The sequence below is a fragment of the Notolepis coatsorum genome, assembly GCF_963971535.1.
Source record: "Notolepis coatsorum genome assembly, chromosome: 15".
NCBI classification, from domain to species: domain Eukaryota; kingdom Metazoa; phylum Chordata; class Actinopteri; order Aulopiformes; family Paralepididae; genus Notolepis; species Notolepis coatsorum.
The window spans coordinates 86,409,646-86,425,911 of record NC_140179.1 but is presented as its reverse complement, the minus strand read 5'-3'; positions in this window follow the sequence as shown (position 1 = coordinate 86,425,911).

Sequence of the window (16,266 nt, the reverse complement as noted above, 5' to 3'; positions counted from 1 at the left end):
CATCATTATAATCATTATTATCAAAGTAATGTTTGAAGGGCAGATTGAGGATTGTCTGAAGTGTATCTTATTAATCACAAGCCACGCCTCCTCTTATGGCATTCAAAACGTATTAGTTTTAAAGTTTCAAGTGTATTTAGTCACATCCCCCTTAGTGCGGTGGCTTAGCAAAAAAATTTGGACGCGCCGGACAAAAGCACCAAATTTTTTCCACGTGTTCCCCATCACCATAGCTTTCATTTTGGGGTAGGGGCCACGTCATCATGATGGATTTCAAGATGGCCGCCATGTAAAATCAAGGTTCTGTCACGATGGGGTTAGGTAGAATGCAATAATACAGAAAGGGAAGGAATGGAGGAGGCAGAGGCGAGGAGTGAAGCTTGGAGAATGATGTTTACTGTAGAATCCAGTGCAATACAAGGACAAATACAGAAACTAAATAACAAACTTCACAATACAAAACAACAAACACTAAGACTTACTAGAGGGAGAACGGTGCGACACGACGTGGAGGAACAGGGGGTAACTGGAGGAATGTCGCCACAACGAAAGGGAGACAGACAGACACCTAAATACCCCGACTAATTACCAATTAAGAACACCTGGCCAACACAGAATCACAAACAACACCTAGACAATAAGCAAAGCACAACTAAACACAACTAAACACAAAAGCAACTCCTAACAACCCAAAACCGTGTATGACATCACACCAGGGAAGGGAAAGACAATGACAGTACACACCATGACATCACATTAATCAAACTATTAATTATAGTTAACACAGTAGTCAGGATGTCCAGTGTACTGGAGCGCACCGATTGTTTGTCACCACTAGAGGGTGGTAGGGCGCCAATGTCAGGCCGAGGGCCAATGTCAGATCGAGGGCATTGCCCAAAGTTAGGTGGAGGGTACTGCCCAGTGTTACCATCCTGCCCAGTCCAGCCAGGACCGGGCCTAGGATCCTGACAGTACCCCCCCCTCAACGGGTGGCTTCCAGACACCCGAAAACAACGTCCATAAGCAGGTGAGGGAGGAAGCCGGAACCCCGGAGAGGACCCAGGGAGAGGACCCGAAGACGAGGGACCAGGAGGCCGAGCGAAAACCCCAGGAGGGGCATAGCAGCCAGGGGGGTAGAAAACGGGCGCAGATGCCCGGAGAGGGGGGGTGGGGACGGGAGCAGAGGCCCGGGGAGGAGGACTGGACCTGGGAACAGAGGTCCGACGAGGGGGGGTGGGGATGGGCACCAAGACCCGGGGAGGGGGGCAGAACCTGAGAACCGAGGCCCGGCGAGGGGGAGTGGGGACGGGCACCGAGGCCCGACGAGGGGGGGTGGGTACAGGTGTAGAAGCCCGGGAAGGGGAGCTGGACCCTGGAGCAGGATCCCGGGCAAGAGACCCTCCAGCCGCTGGACTCGGGGCCGGTTCAGGAGAGCCGGACCGGAGGTGCGGCGGCGACGACCCCTGGAGCAGGATCCCACGCAGACCACGGCGAAGACCACGGCGAAGACCCCGGCGAGGACCCCGGCGAGGACCAGGACGCTGATCACGGCGCAGAGCTGGACCAGACGGGGAGCCAGGATCCGTCGAAGAGCCGGGAGCCGGCACGGCAGCCGGACCAGGTGTAGGGGCCGGGCATGGCGTGGAGACCGGATCGGTCTCGGCGGCGAGGCGTGGTGTAGGATCCAGAGATGAGGAGCCAGGATCCGTCGAGGAGACGGGAGCCGGCACGGCAGCCGGACCAGGTGGAGAGGCCGGGCAGGGCGTGGAGACCGGATCGGTCTCGGCGGCGAGACGTGGTGTAGGATCCGGGGATGAGGAGCCAGGACCCAGAGCAGAGGCTGGACTGGGCGTGGAAGCTGGACCAGCTGTGGAGGCCTTACTAGCTATACTAGCCTCGGGGGCTAGGCTAACTGTGGGCCCTGGACTCACTGTGGGAACTGTGCTAGCTGAGAATGCCTGGCTAGCTGCTGAGGCTAAGCTAACAGTCGGGGAGAGCCTAGCAGCTCCTGTCCTAATAGCCCTCCTAGACCTGCTAGCTGCAGAGACCTGACTAGCTTGGGACATCTGGTCCGTCTCAGCTACCAGGCTCACCCTGAACCTGGAGCCTAGGTTGGCAGTGGGCGTCTGGTTAGCTACTGTAGCGGGGCTAACAGGCGGAGCTAGGTTAGCTGGGAGTGGCTGGTTAGCTATTGACACGAAGCTAACGGGCGGAGCTAGGTTAGCTGGGAGTGGCTGGTTAGCTATTGACACGAAGCTAACGGGCGGAGCTAGGTTAGCTGGGAGTGGCTGGTTAGCTATTGACACGAAGCTAACGGGCGGAGCTAGGTTAGCTGGGAGTGGCTGGTTAGCTATTGACACGAAGCTAACGGGCGGATCTAGGTTAGCTGGGAGTGGCTGGTTAGCTATTGACACAAAGCTAACCGGCGGAGCTATGTTAGCTGGGGATGCCTGGCTAGCTTGGGACATCTGGTCCGTCTCCGGTACTAGGCTCACCCTGAACCTGGAGCCTAGTCTGGCAGTGGAGACTGTGCTAGCTGGAGACATCTGGTCTGTCTCAGATACTAGGCTCACCCTGAACCTGGAGCCTAGTCTGGCAGTGGAGACTGTGCTAGCTTGAAACGGCCGGTTAGCTATTGAAACGAAGCTAACGGGCGGAGCTAGGTTAGCTGGGAGTGGCTGGTTAGCTCTTGACACTAAGCTAACCGGCGGAGCTATGTTAGCTGTGGACGTCTGGTTAGCTGTATGAGCGGAGCTAACGGGTAGAGCTGTACCAACTGGGGACGTCTGGCCATCTATAGTGGCGGAGCTAACAGGCGGAGCTGTGCTAACTGGAGACGACCGGTTAGCTATTGGCACGAAGCTAACCGGCGTAGCTAGGTTAGCTGGGAGTGGCTGGTTAGCTCTTGACACTAAGCTAACCGGCGGAGCTATGTTAGCTGTGGACGTCTGGTTAGCTGTATGAGCGGAGCTAACGGGTAGAGCTGTACCAACTGGGGACGTCTGGCCATCTATAGTGGCGGAGCTAACAGGCGGAGCTGTGCTAACTGGAGACGACCGGTTAGCTATTGGCACGAAGCTAACCGGCGGAGCTAGGTTAGCTGTGGACGTCCGACCGGCGATGGACATCCGAGCAATCTCAGCGGCTGTGGGAGGATCTAGGCTGACCGTAAGCCTGAGAACAGTCGGCAGACTAGCTACCCCAGCCTTCGGCTTATGCTTCTCCATGAGGACAGCAACATGTTCAGCCATCTCCCACATCGCCGTCTGCAGTGTCGGATTCTCAGTGGCGACCTGGTCGATCTTCCGGAGTAGGAACCCCCATTTGGCCAGTGAGTAACTCTTCATGTCACCGGCCATCAGGGCCAGGACAACGGTGATGGTATCGCTCGCCCTTCCTGCTGCATTCGTTAATGTTGGTGGCGACATTCTGTCACGATGGGGTTAGGTAGAATGCAATAATACAGAAAGGGAAGGAATGGAGGAGGCAGAGGCGAGGAGTGAAGCTTGGAGAATGATGTTTACTGTAGAATCCAGTGCAATACAAGGAAAAATACAGAAACTAAATAACAAACTTCACAATACAAAACAACAAACACTAAGACTTACTAGAGGGAGAACGGTGCGACACGACGTGGAGGAACAGGGGGTAACTGGAGGAATGTCGCCACAACGAAAGGGAGACAGACAGACACCTAAATACCCCGACTAATTACCAATTAAGAACACCTGGCCAACACAGAATCACAAACAACACCTAGACAATAAGCAAAGCACAACTAAACACAACTAAACACAAAAGCAACTCCTAACAACCCAAAACCGTGTATGACATCACACCAGGGAAGGGAAAGACAATGACAGTACACACCATGACATCACATTAATCAAACTATTAATTATAGTTAACACAGTAGTCAGGATGTCCAGTGTACTGGAGCGCACCGATTGTTTGTCACCACTAGAGGGTGGTAGGGCGCCAATGTCAGGCCGAGGGCCAATGTCAGATCGAGGGCATTGCCCAAAGTTAGGTGGAGGGTACTGCCCAGTGTTACCATCCTGCCCAGTCCAGCCAGGACCGGGCCTAGGATCCTGACAGGTTCTGCCCATTAATAAATATCTTGGTCCATAGCGCGCTCAATATTTGAGCGAACACAAAGGTATTGGTATCCCTGTAAACTAGAGAAGCTAAGCTTTCCATTTGTATCATTTTCATTAAGCCCAACTGTTGGGAAGGGGGTTTTAATATGCAATGATTCAAAATTATGTAAAATGTTCACCTAGAAAAAACTGCCATGCTCATCTTCCAAAAGGTCCCTTGGCTGTTCACATGAATATATCAGAGTGAACATTGGTTTTATAGGTACCCACAAGCCTCTTCTTTCCAGACATACCCACTTTGTCCAACTTGCATGCTATTTGGGGCAATAATCAAGCAGGTTTGTGCATGTGGTACAAATGTGTCGAACATTGGGTTAGGGTTTGTTGTTAGAATGTTGAACATAGAAGATCAATTTTGGTGTCAAACTAGGGCTGGACGTTATGGTCTAAAATTTATATCACGGTATAATTTGAAGCATAGACGGTAACGGTATATATCACGGTATATTAACTTATCTCAAAATGTCTATATAAATGCTTCTGAAGGGGTAAAACACTGTTATTCTGTTACAGCTGCTGAGATATACTATAATGTCCATCAATATCTTCCTTTTTAATTAAATAGGTTCAAGAATCGAATCAGGATTGTTAGCAGAGAGAGAGAGAAGGAGGGAGGAGGCTGCTAGAGTGGCGCTAACGTTAGCTTGCTGAGGCTAGTACATCGACAGTTAACATTACATAAGGTTTTAGCACGACGTTGGCATTCCAGAATGGCGAGGATGCAAAGCATGTTAGACCATTGGACTCATTGCAGTTTACATTACACATAGAAACTGAGCGACTTGCGAGTAGGGTGACCAGATGCAAAAAGTCCAAAAGTGGGACAACAGTAAGATTTTGGTGGGACAAAGTGGGACAACAGTAAGATTTTGGTGGGACAAAGTGGGACAGATAGATAATGTCAATTTTTGTATAAGAATAACTGCCATGGTCTTCACTGAATAGATTTAAATCAAAGGTTAAAGGTTAAATCAAAATAAATTCAAATTAAATACCACCTAACATCTGTTTTAAATATTCAAACGTCATCACTTGACAGGAATGTCTTGTGTTTGATATTCCCTGTTAACACACAACTAGGGAAAACAGTGTAGTATAATACAAAAATAGGATTTGGCTCTTCAAACCTAGCTCGGGTGTCCAATATCTCAGTGACAGAGGGAAAAGTTTTATGGTGCCATGATTGGAAGCATCAGAAGCGACCGAAAAAAATGGTGTGTTTTGGTCATCTGGGACCATTGGGGTTTTTAATTCAATCAAACAACTCTCCACTGAGGAAGGTGCCAGTACATCCATAACTATGGATGTAGCTTTTGTACAACCACACGATATTTTTTTTGCAATATCTGAGTCTGGCAAAATGACAGGAGCTAGTTTCATACCACAGTCGGCTGACCTGTATGAATGGGAGTGTTGTACTGTGTGATAGACACTTGTTATCTCAGCTGCAGTGACCTTGTCCGTCTGGCTATCATTGTTTGGTTTAAAATGAAACGTATCCATAGATCTGGATGTTTCTTTTTGGTGAGCCACTTTCAAGTGAGACTCACGTCCACTGTGGCGCTTCAAGTCGTATTCTCCTCCATGCGCAATTGAAAACGAACTATGACACAAAACACAGAAAGCCTGCTGCGGATTGCCTGCCATCTGCCTCACCCAGTCATGTGTCGTTTGCCAGTCTTGGTTGTAACTGCAGGTCCGTTTCTTTTTACTGCTTTCCATCTTGAACTAGTTCGCTTGTAATGTTGTTGTGTTTTTTTTTACCAATCAGATTTGCGATATGAGGTAGCGTCCAGTGGCGTCGCGTGGGTAAAATAACAGGGGAAGCCAATTTTTTTTTTTTTTTTTTAAATATTAAATATTTTTATTAATATTTTTTTTTTTTTTTTTTTTTTTTCAAGCAGTCACCATGTACACTACAGTATGGCTCGGCGGCCAGTCAAACTTTCTTAACAGATTGCAGAATGGGTACAATACAGTACGGCTCAATACACACAATTGTATAAGGGGATGCAGACCAGAGAAAGACGTTTGTCTTGTTTACATCAGGGTCCCCCATTTTCAATTCATAGTGACATTTATGACATACAACAAGACATCATGACATCAAATATACAGTACTGTTACCCATAGATCCTGACAGAGTATATACATATGATGGGGAGGGGACTGTACATTAGGAGGGGGTGGGTGGGTGGGAGAGAAATATACATATGGCCGGGAGAGAATATGACTGTCTATTAGACAAACGTGACAAGACAAACGTATTTCTCTGGTCTGCATCCCCTTAACAATTGTGTGTATTGAGCCGTACTGTATTGTACCCATTCTGCAATCTGTTAAATAAAGTTTTCATTCATTCATTCATTCATTCATTCACGTGTCTGTTGCACGGCGCGCCCAGCCATCAGAGTGCTCCTACTGTAAAATGCGGAAGCAGCCATTTCAGCCTCAGTTTTACTCGTTTATAAAAATGATTTAAAATGTTTATTAGCAACGCCAAGCTTTCAAACCCCGCCGCATCTGTGTGTGAAACCCTAATGGAACGCTGGGTACCTTTGACATTTATATCCGATATATTTTGGACCCACCGCTAGCTTTTAAGCAGTGCTTGATGGTGCACATTAACCTGGCTACTACGGAGGAATAAGTGACTGCGTATTCCAGCCCCTGGCTTGCATTGCAGTCATGAAAGGGTATACAAGCTTGCCTGATAACGTTAGTTAGTCAGTCAGGCTGCTCAGTGCTTACCTGGTCAATAATGTGGTCCTCCTCTTGCCAGATAGATTTGTTAAATCATAATATCCACCAGCTCTGCTGGTCCTCAGTAAATGTCCCGCCGGCGAAAATAAGTTGCTATTAAAGTGCTAAATGTTAGATACACTAATAGAGGATTCAAACGTGCCCGCTCTGTTAATAACATTTTCAATCAATTCCGCGAGGGGATGATGTTCAGACATGTTTGTAGTAGACTACTAGACTGAGTGACGCCAGACAGTTTTATACTACTAATGGGATGTCACGTTAGGTAGTCAGGTGGAAACGTGAACTTCTGAGTGCCCCGCCTCCAGGGGGGAAAATATGCTGAGTGTTTTCCTCCCAGCTCCGTTTTAAACTTTTAGGGTGTGGCAGTCAGCTCGAATCTGATTGGCTAGGATCGGATTTGGACTCTATAATGCTGGAAGCCTGGAGAAAGAGACCTACCCACTGCCTCTCTCCTATACTAGCTGCAGTGAGCACAGTCTGACAGTGTGTTAGAGGGAGTGAGAAGGAGAAGAGGGAGACATTTAAAAAAAAAATATATATATATATATAACACAGATGCACAGATGAAAAAGAATGTAAACTATATTAAAAAAAAATTATATATATATATATATATTTTTTTTCATATTTCATATTTCATATTTGGAATGAATTTATAGGGAGGCATGGCTTCCGTTGGCTTCCATAAGGATTCGCCACTGGTGTATTCACCACCATTGTCTGATCGTATGCACTTAATATTCCCATAGGGAGCAATATCCGCTATGAATCTCTCAGTAGCTTTTGGTGTATCGCTCTTTGCTTTGATAAAGTAGGGAAAAATCATCCCACTATAATCATCAGTAAATGATATGGCATATCTATATCCGTCTTTATCCGCTGGTTCTATTGGACCGCATAGGTCTGTATGTACCGCCTCAGCTTTGGCATCTGCCTGTCTGTTCCTGCTTTGAGTGAACTTGCCCTGTGTACATACTTCACAGTTATGATTAGACTTATCATGTTTCCCTTTGATAGACATCCCTTCAACCACTTTCTCTAATTTTGACACATCCTCAAAATTACAGTGACCAAGTATTCAACATCGGCTAGGTCCATCTTCTTCTCCCGTCCATGTCCTCGTGTCCTCGACGTTGCCCCGCTGGTCCTCATGACGTTGTCTTCGTCCACGTCCCTCGTCTTGTATTTATCAGTACTCTCATAACTTCGGAGTTTGGTTCTAAACTCCACGAACGTTAGAGGGCCATCGGTCTGGGTGACGTGCACGACAAACGGTTTGAATGAGTCCGGTAACCCCTTCAACACCATGGCAATCTGCAACCCGTCACTGATATTTTCTTCTGCCCTTCTCAAAGACGTGAATATAGTCTCTGCTCGAATAACGTAGTCAGTGACCGTCTCGTTGCTTGCTTTGTGGAGGGAGGAGAGTTCACAGTACAGACTCACAACACGTGGTTTGTCCCTGCCTGCGTAGTGCTCACGGAGTAACGCCAACTGTTACAAAGGATCAGATTAAACCGAATATATATATTTATTGATTGATATATATTGCATAGTATTTGTATATCGTTTGATATCCCTTGTATATTCCTTGTACATATACACGGAATATCCCTTTAGCCCAGACCATAATATTTCATTCTCCTATTGGACAGCGGTCCACAGGCGCCAGAGCCATGCCTCCGGAGTCAGGTTCAAAGTCACCGTCAAGACATGTCTGTACAAGCCCGGCCGTGCCCAGACAGAAATGAGGTTGGCACTAGTTTGTTCGCCGTGCATATAAATATGGCGCAGGTGAATACAGAAGCACTTAGTCAGAAGTCCAGAGTTACCCAATAAGTTGAAGCCTCACCCACGATACTCCGTGCGGTGAAGTATGGCCTGTTTGGCCCCAAAATAGAGCATTGAGACCGCGTGCAAATTAATAACTGAATTGTCAGAGTTTGGCGCTATACCGTCGAGTGCGACATATTTCTATTAAGTCAGTAATAGTCTATTTGTGTATAGTGTATCGTGCGGCTAAAGTTCTACAGTGACCAGCATCACCAACGCTTCCTCGTATCAGCTAGAGTGCTTATCCAGGCTGGGCTGCTTTCATGGCGCTTTCACCCGAGGAGACCTAGACGAGAACCGTGTGGACATGTACACTGGATTAATCTACCCGACGACTACATAGCCCTTTGCGGCTGGATATTTGTTTTGGTCCTGTGATTTATGGAGCGGAGAATCGCTGACGCCTACACGTGTGGGATTTACCCTGTGAGGAGCCAGGTCGAGTCGGCGCCTCAGAGAGCCTGAGGCCGGCTAGCTTTCTTCACTGTGGAGCTACAGTCTACGGAGAACAGCTGTATTCGTCTGTGGATCAAGAGGCTATTGCACCGTCTCCTGTACTTGGAGTCTCCTTAGTCATCGTTGACCAGACTCTCTACTACCGACAGATCCTCTACCCCTGCTGGCTTACAACCGGGGGGACCCTTCCAGTATCTCCCGCTATATATTACTAGTGTACCATAGATATAATTCCCTAAGATTCAGGTTGTATAATTACCTCCTGCGTAACCAGAGAATGGACATTCATTATTGATTTGCCTACGCATATTCCTTTGCCTTACAAGTGCATTCAAAGTATAATAGAGAAGTATATTCTGTACCTTTTGCTGCAATAAATACTTAAAGACAACTTTGTGTAGAACCGATTTCATTGTGGGAAGTGTTCATCATATTCATATATCATGTAATGTATGGCCAGTAATTAAAGTACATAAAGCGGTAGTGGTTTAATGATACCATACTTATCAATACAGTCAGGGAATTGTACCCCTCAGTTACAATTGGTCCTTCGAGCCGGAGGGTAACTAGTGTAATATTAATATAGTGGTATTAATATTGACATGGCCAATGATGAACACTCCACAAAACGGTTCTCCTAAAGTAGATCGCCCGCAGCGTAGACGGCAGACACCTCAGTACTTAGAGGATTACGTTGCCAATATACTACCTAGCTTTCTACAGACGGTAAACGCGGAAAAAGTAGATAGTAAAATTATGTCCGACCCTATCGACCAGGCTACCCCGCCAATAGAGGCCCTAGTGGGTCCTAACGTAACTGACCAAGCTCACGGTAGGGACCAGGAGGGACCCGACATGACTTTACCCCCCACCAAGACCGAAGAAGTAGTCCCCGGAGAGCTCCAGGATAAAGACAGCTCTCCAGGGATGGAACTCTACCCGCTACAAGAAGAGGAGAGCACCCCGGAGATGGATCTCCAGGACTCGCCACAGGAGAACAGATCTCCAATGAGTACTGCCAGGAGCGGATCACCTCAACCAGCGTCTTCCCCCAGCGAGGCGGACAAGATGCTGGCACAGGCATTCCTCGCCAGCCTAGCAGCCTCAACAGAGCGCGATCGACTCCAAGCACAGACGCTTAGTGAGCGCGAACATTCTTCCATGGAAAGAGAACGCCTTCAAGCGCAGCAACGGAGCGACGAAGATCGTATACGTCTAGAGATTAGACGTCTTCAGACGGAAGAGAATATGGTAAGGGACCGGGCCGAAGCCCAGCGCGCCGCCGCCGAAGCCCAGCGCGCCGCTGCCGGTGCCCAAAGAGAAGCAGAGCGCGACCTCGCTCTCACCAAGCGCGAAGCCGAGCGCGACCGATTACAAGCGCAGATAATGGAGCAGCTGATCACCAGGGCAACACCCCCTCCCTCCGCACGGGGTTCCAGGGCCTCGTCAAGACAAGGGTCAAGGGCACCCTCCCCTACCCGATCAAGCGACCCTGAGCCCGACCACCAGAGAGAGCCTATACCCCCCTCCGAACTCCTTCCCCGACCGGTCCACGCGAGACCCAGCTACAAGGAAGAAACGGTCTACACCGCGGAGAGGCTAAATAGACGACTACAGGATCTAGAGGACCTGCCAGAGGAAGAAGAAGAGGGAGAGGAGGAGAATCAAGCCCGACAGCAGCACAGTACTCCACAGGACCAGGAGGTCCAGTACAGCCCAGGCTCTACCCCCGCGGCTCTGCGCTACAGACCCCCGACTCAATTCACGGGTGAGCTTGACGCACGACCAGCCCCGAGGAATAGCACCTGGATACGCGGGCCATGGTACCCAGCAGGTACCAGCCCACCAAGAGGCGTAAGAGGAGACTCGCCTAGGAGGCCTCTCTTCCAACGCTCACCGATGTGCCAGCCATCCATGGCATCATACATTGGCACACCGACGTTTCCGGACTTCACCCACGAGAACAGAGCACAGTACACGGAGCTACGAATGTGCTTAGAGACAATGATGTCCGATGTAGCTGATGAACCGTACAAGTATGCTATCCTACTGAAGCACCTCAAGGTGCCCCGAGCGCACAATATAGCGCTGGCCTATGCCACCTCTACTACCCCATACACAGCGGCTCTAGCAGCACTCGACCAAAGATATGGACGCATATGGGACTACGTAATACAAGAGATAAGGCATATTGACCGCCTACCCCCAGCCACAGACAATCGCTCACTAGATGACCTGTCTATCAAGGTACAATCCCTGGTAGGGATGCTGGGGGCGCAAAGAGAAAAGGGTATGCACGAACTGTACGCGAACTCTAATGTCGAGAGGATTTTAGAGAAGCTTCCGCCCGCCCGACAAGAGCGCTTCAGGCGGCAAAGAGACCACCGTGATCCTAACGGTCCCGAGCCATCCCTCCTAGACCTAGCCGACTTCCTGGCGAGAGAAGTCAACAGCCTACGGTTGGATACGTTCATGCGGAGCACCCCAAGCTCCAGAGAGGGACCTAGGAGAGCAAACGATGGCCGAAGATTGGTGACCGTCATGCACCAATCAGAATCAGTACCGAGCAGCAAGAACCACAGTACCCCCTCGATGAAAGAGAAGTGGAAGATGGTGTGCCCGTACTGCGAAAAGGAACACTGGTTGTCACAATGTGACACATTCAAGAAGATGACCGCCGACGAGGTGAGTCAATGGATAAAGTCCAACCGACGCTGTTACCGATGTGCGCGCAGTCACATGGCAGCCGATTGCCGCTTAAAGAAGAGGTGTAGTCGGTGTGACGGAGCCCACCTAGATGTCCTACACGACAGTAACAGAAGAAAGCCTGCACCCTCAAGCAGCACAAAGGCAAGTGTTATGTACATTGACCCCGCCAGCAGCGGGGGCGCCCGGGTGCTCTTAAAGGTGGTCCGCGTAACACTGAGTTACCAAGATAAGGTCATGGACACTTACGCCGTCCTTGACGACGGGTCAGAGAAGACCCTTCTCCTCGCGTCCGCTGCGGCCCAGCTGGGGCTGCGGGGGAGCGAAAACCAGATGACGATTCGGACAATAAGAAGAGATCTAAAGACGATAAAGGGCGAGAATGTCTCCTTCACTATCGCAGCAAGCGGGCAGCCAGAGAGACAGTATAGGATTACTAATGCTTTCACCAGCCAAGAAATAGGCCTGTCGCAGTACACCTACCCCATCGCCAAGCTGATGGATAAATATGTGCACCTGCGTCAACTACCTATACCGCTCATAGACGGTGCCACCCCGACCCTGCTGATAGGCTCCGACCATACAGACCTCATCGTCCTGATAGACCGGGTCCACACAGGGCCCAGAGGCTGTCCTGCAGCAGTCGAGACCCGCCTAGGATGGACATTACAAGGCCCCCTCGCTAAGTCTCTTAACCGAACAGCAGCCACTAACTGCCTCCACTCCAGAGTGACAGAAGAAGACACCACCCTCCTACAGCATGTCGAGAGGCTATGGACACTAGAGACAATGCCCTTTAAGAACGAAAAGAAAGACATTCGTTCCAAGGAAGACATTTACGCTATAGCCCTCCTCGAGCAAGGGACAAAGAGAGTCAAAGTCAACGGAGTGATGAGATACGCAACTCCACTCCTGAGGCGAGAGGGTATGCCTACCTTCCACGCCCCAAAAGAAGCGACGGAGCGGTATCTATTGAACACAGAGCGGCGCCTAGCCAGAGACCCCGCTCAAGAGACGGTGTACCGTGCTGAGATTAACAAGCTAATCACAGCGGGACACATAAAGAAAATTGACATTAAAGAGGCCGATCAGACGACCGAATCATGGTACGTGCCGCACCACAAAGTCCACCAAAACGGCAAGGATCGTATTGTGTTCAACTGCAGCTACCAGATCGGATCACAAAATCTGAATAAAGAGCTCTTGCCCGGCCCAACACTCGGCCCCTCTCTACTAGGCGTGTTACTACGTTTCCGCCAAGACAAGGTGGCCATCAGCGGCGACATCAAAGGGATGTTCCTGCAGGTGAGACTAGTGGAGGAGGACAAGCCCCTGCTGCGGTTCCTATGGAGAGAGAGGATCGGGGATGAGCAACCAGCCATCTATCAATGGGAAGTCCTCCCTTTCGGAACCACATGCAGCCCATGCTGTGCTACGTTTGCACTGCAAAAACACGTCGCAGAGGACCCAGCAGCTGATGAAGAGGTCCGACAAAGTGTAGGAAATAGTTTCTACGTGGACAACTGTCTGCAAAGCGTCTCGACGCCAGAAGAAGCCGAGGCCCTTCTACTCAAGCTCCGCGCCTCCCTGATCAAAGGCGGCTTTGATCTCAGGCAGTGGGCCAGCAGCGACCCGCAAGTATTGCGCAGCCTCTCCCCCGAGGACAAGGCAGCAAGCAGCGAGACCTGGATGGCGACCATCCCAGGAGAAGCCCAAGAAATGACATTAGGACTAGTCTGGCGCTTCAAAACAGACTCGCTCCATTATAAACACACACCCCTGACCAAGGAGCAGGGAAGGTCGACTGCACTACCGACCACCAGACGGAGTGTATACAGAACACTCGCCAGACAATATGACCCGTTGGGATGTATTCTACCTTACACCACCAGGGCAAAGATGATTGTAAGAGCGTTATGGGACAAGGACCAGGGCTGGGACGACCCCATACCCGAACACCTTGCATCCACATGGAGAGAGTGGGAGACGGAACTCAGCTCACTCCCAGGTGTCAACATACGCCGCAGCTACTTCCCACCCACAGTGAGGCCGGAGACGTGCCAGATGGACCTGCACGTCTTCAGCGACGCCTCCGAAGTAGCCTACGGTTCGGTGGCCTACTTGCGTGCCCGAGAGGAGGGAGGAGAAATACATACTGCTTTCATCCTGGCTCGCTCAAGAATAGCCCCACGAAAGCAACAATCTATCCCGCGTCTAGAGCTCTGCGCAGCCCTAGCAGGAGCGCAACTCGCCACGTTAATCCAACGTGAACTCACCATTCCGGTGCAAAGAACAATCTTGTGGTCAGACTCCACGACAGTACTCACATGGATCCGGTCTGATTCGTGCAGATACAAGGTCTTCGTGGGAGTCAGAGTCACAGAGATTCAAGATTTAACAGAAGTAGCAAGCTGGAGGTATGTGGACACAAAACACAACCCAGCTGATGTCATCACCCGGGGAATGTCCCTGGATGACCTCACCCGTCACAACCTATACAGTGACGGGCCAGAGTTCCTCAAGCTCCCGGAAGAAGAGTGGCCTACACCCACCCCACGGGAAGCGAGTAAAGAGGAGGCCGAAAACAAGAAATCTATGTTCTGTGGATTGAACACACTCGTCTCCACAGACCCCGACATAGACGATTGCCTCACCCTAGAGAGTGCGCAGCTAAAGACATTCCTGTGGCACCACCCAGAGGTTCAGCTCACTACTGACATTACAGCAGCTGACTACGAAGAAGCAGAACTTCTTCTCCTACAACGAGCCCAGAGAGACTCGTTCCCCGATGAGCTAGACTGTCTACAGGGAGCAAAGCCCGTCCCATCAGACAGCAGACTGCTCCACCTAGCCCCCGAGAGCGACGCCCATGGTCTCATCAGAGTGGGTGGTCGTCTGCGGAGAGCTCCAGACTTACCGGATGACGTCAAGTACCCGATAGTCTTAAACAGCCGACACAAGGTCACAGAGCTGATCATAAAGAAATACGACGAGGATGTGCATCACGCCGGGGCAGAGAGAGTCTTCGCGGAGATCAGACGTCGTTATTGGATACTGCAAGGGAGAGAAGCAGTGCGGCGCTTCCAGCGAACCTGTCTAGACTGTCATAAGTGGCGAGCGCAGCCCAGTATACCCCGGATGGCTGACCTACCTCCCTGTCGCCTCCGACTCGGCGACAAGCCTTTTCACTCCACCGGTATGGACTGTTTCGGCCCGCTGTATATAAAGAAAGGAAGAGGAACCGAGAAGCGGTGGGGTATTGTATTCAAATGCATGACCACCCGAGCGATGCATATAGAACTCCTTCCAACCATGAGCACAGACTCATTCCTTATGGCCTTCCGAAGATTCACATCGCGGAAAGGCAAACCGTCTATATTATTGTCCGATCACGGGACAAACTTCAAAGGCGGAGAAAGAGAGCTGAGAGAGAGCTTCCAAGCTATGGGCCCAGAACTTAAGACCCACCTCGCTCCATCCCAGATTGACTTCCAGTTTAATCCCCCGAACGCACCTCACTTCGGTGGAACTTGGGAACGAGAAGTACGTTCAATAAAGACAGCCCTGTACGCCGTGCTTGGGGCCCAGACCGTGGCGGAAGAAGTCCTAATGACAGTCCTCACGGAGATCGAGGGAGTATTGAACTCAAAGCCCCTCGGTTACGTCTCAAGTGATGTAGCAGATGTCGACCCAGTCACCCCCAACACACTCTTGATGGGGCGGCTGGACCCCGCGCTACCACAGACAATGTACAGGCCTGAAGAAGCGAACGGCCGAAGAATGTGGAGGTACAGTCAAGTATTGGCTGACAAGTTTTGGAACAGCTTCCTACTCCACTATCTACCGTCTCTACAGACCCGCCAGAAATGGGTGAAAGAGAGAGACAATTTGACAGAAGGAACAGTCGTCATGATTATCGACCAGTCACTACCCCGAGCTATGTGGCCGGCTGGCCGCGTAAGCAAAGTGATCACCGGTGCCGACGGAAAGGTCCGAGCAGCCGAAGTGCTCGTCCAAGGACGGATCTACACCCGACCCGTGGCGAGGCTAATAGAACTGCCAAGGCTCCCCGATACTATCGATGACGACCATGACCCCATGACTTTGTGAACTGCCCGACCCCTCACAACAGACATTGAGTAGTGGACAGTGCGGTTAATCTGTCTCTGCTTAGCTAATTAGGTGGGACTAATTAGGGGGCGGCTGTTACAAAGGATCAGATTAAACCGAATATATATATTTATTGATTGATATATATTGCATAGTATTTGTATATCGTTTGATATCCCTTGTATATTCCTTGTACATATACACGGAATATCCCTTTAGCCCAGACCATAATATT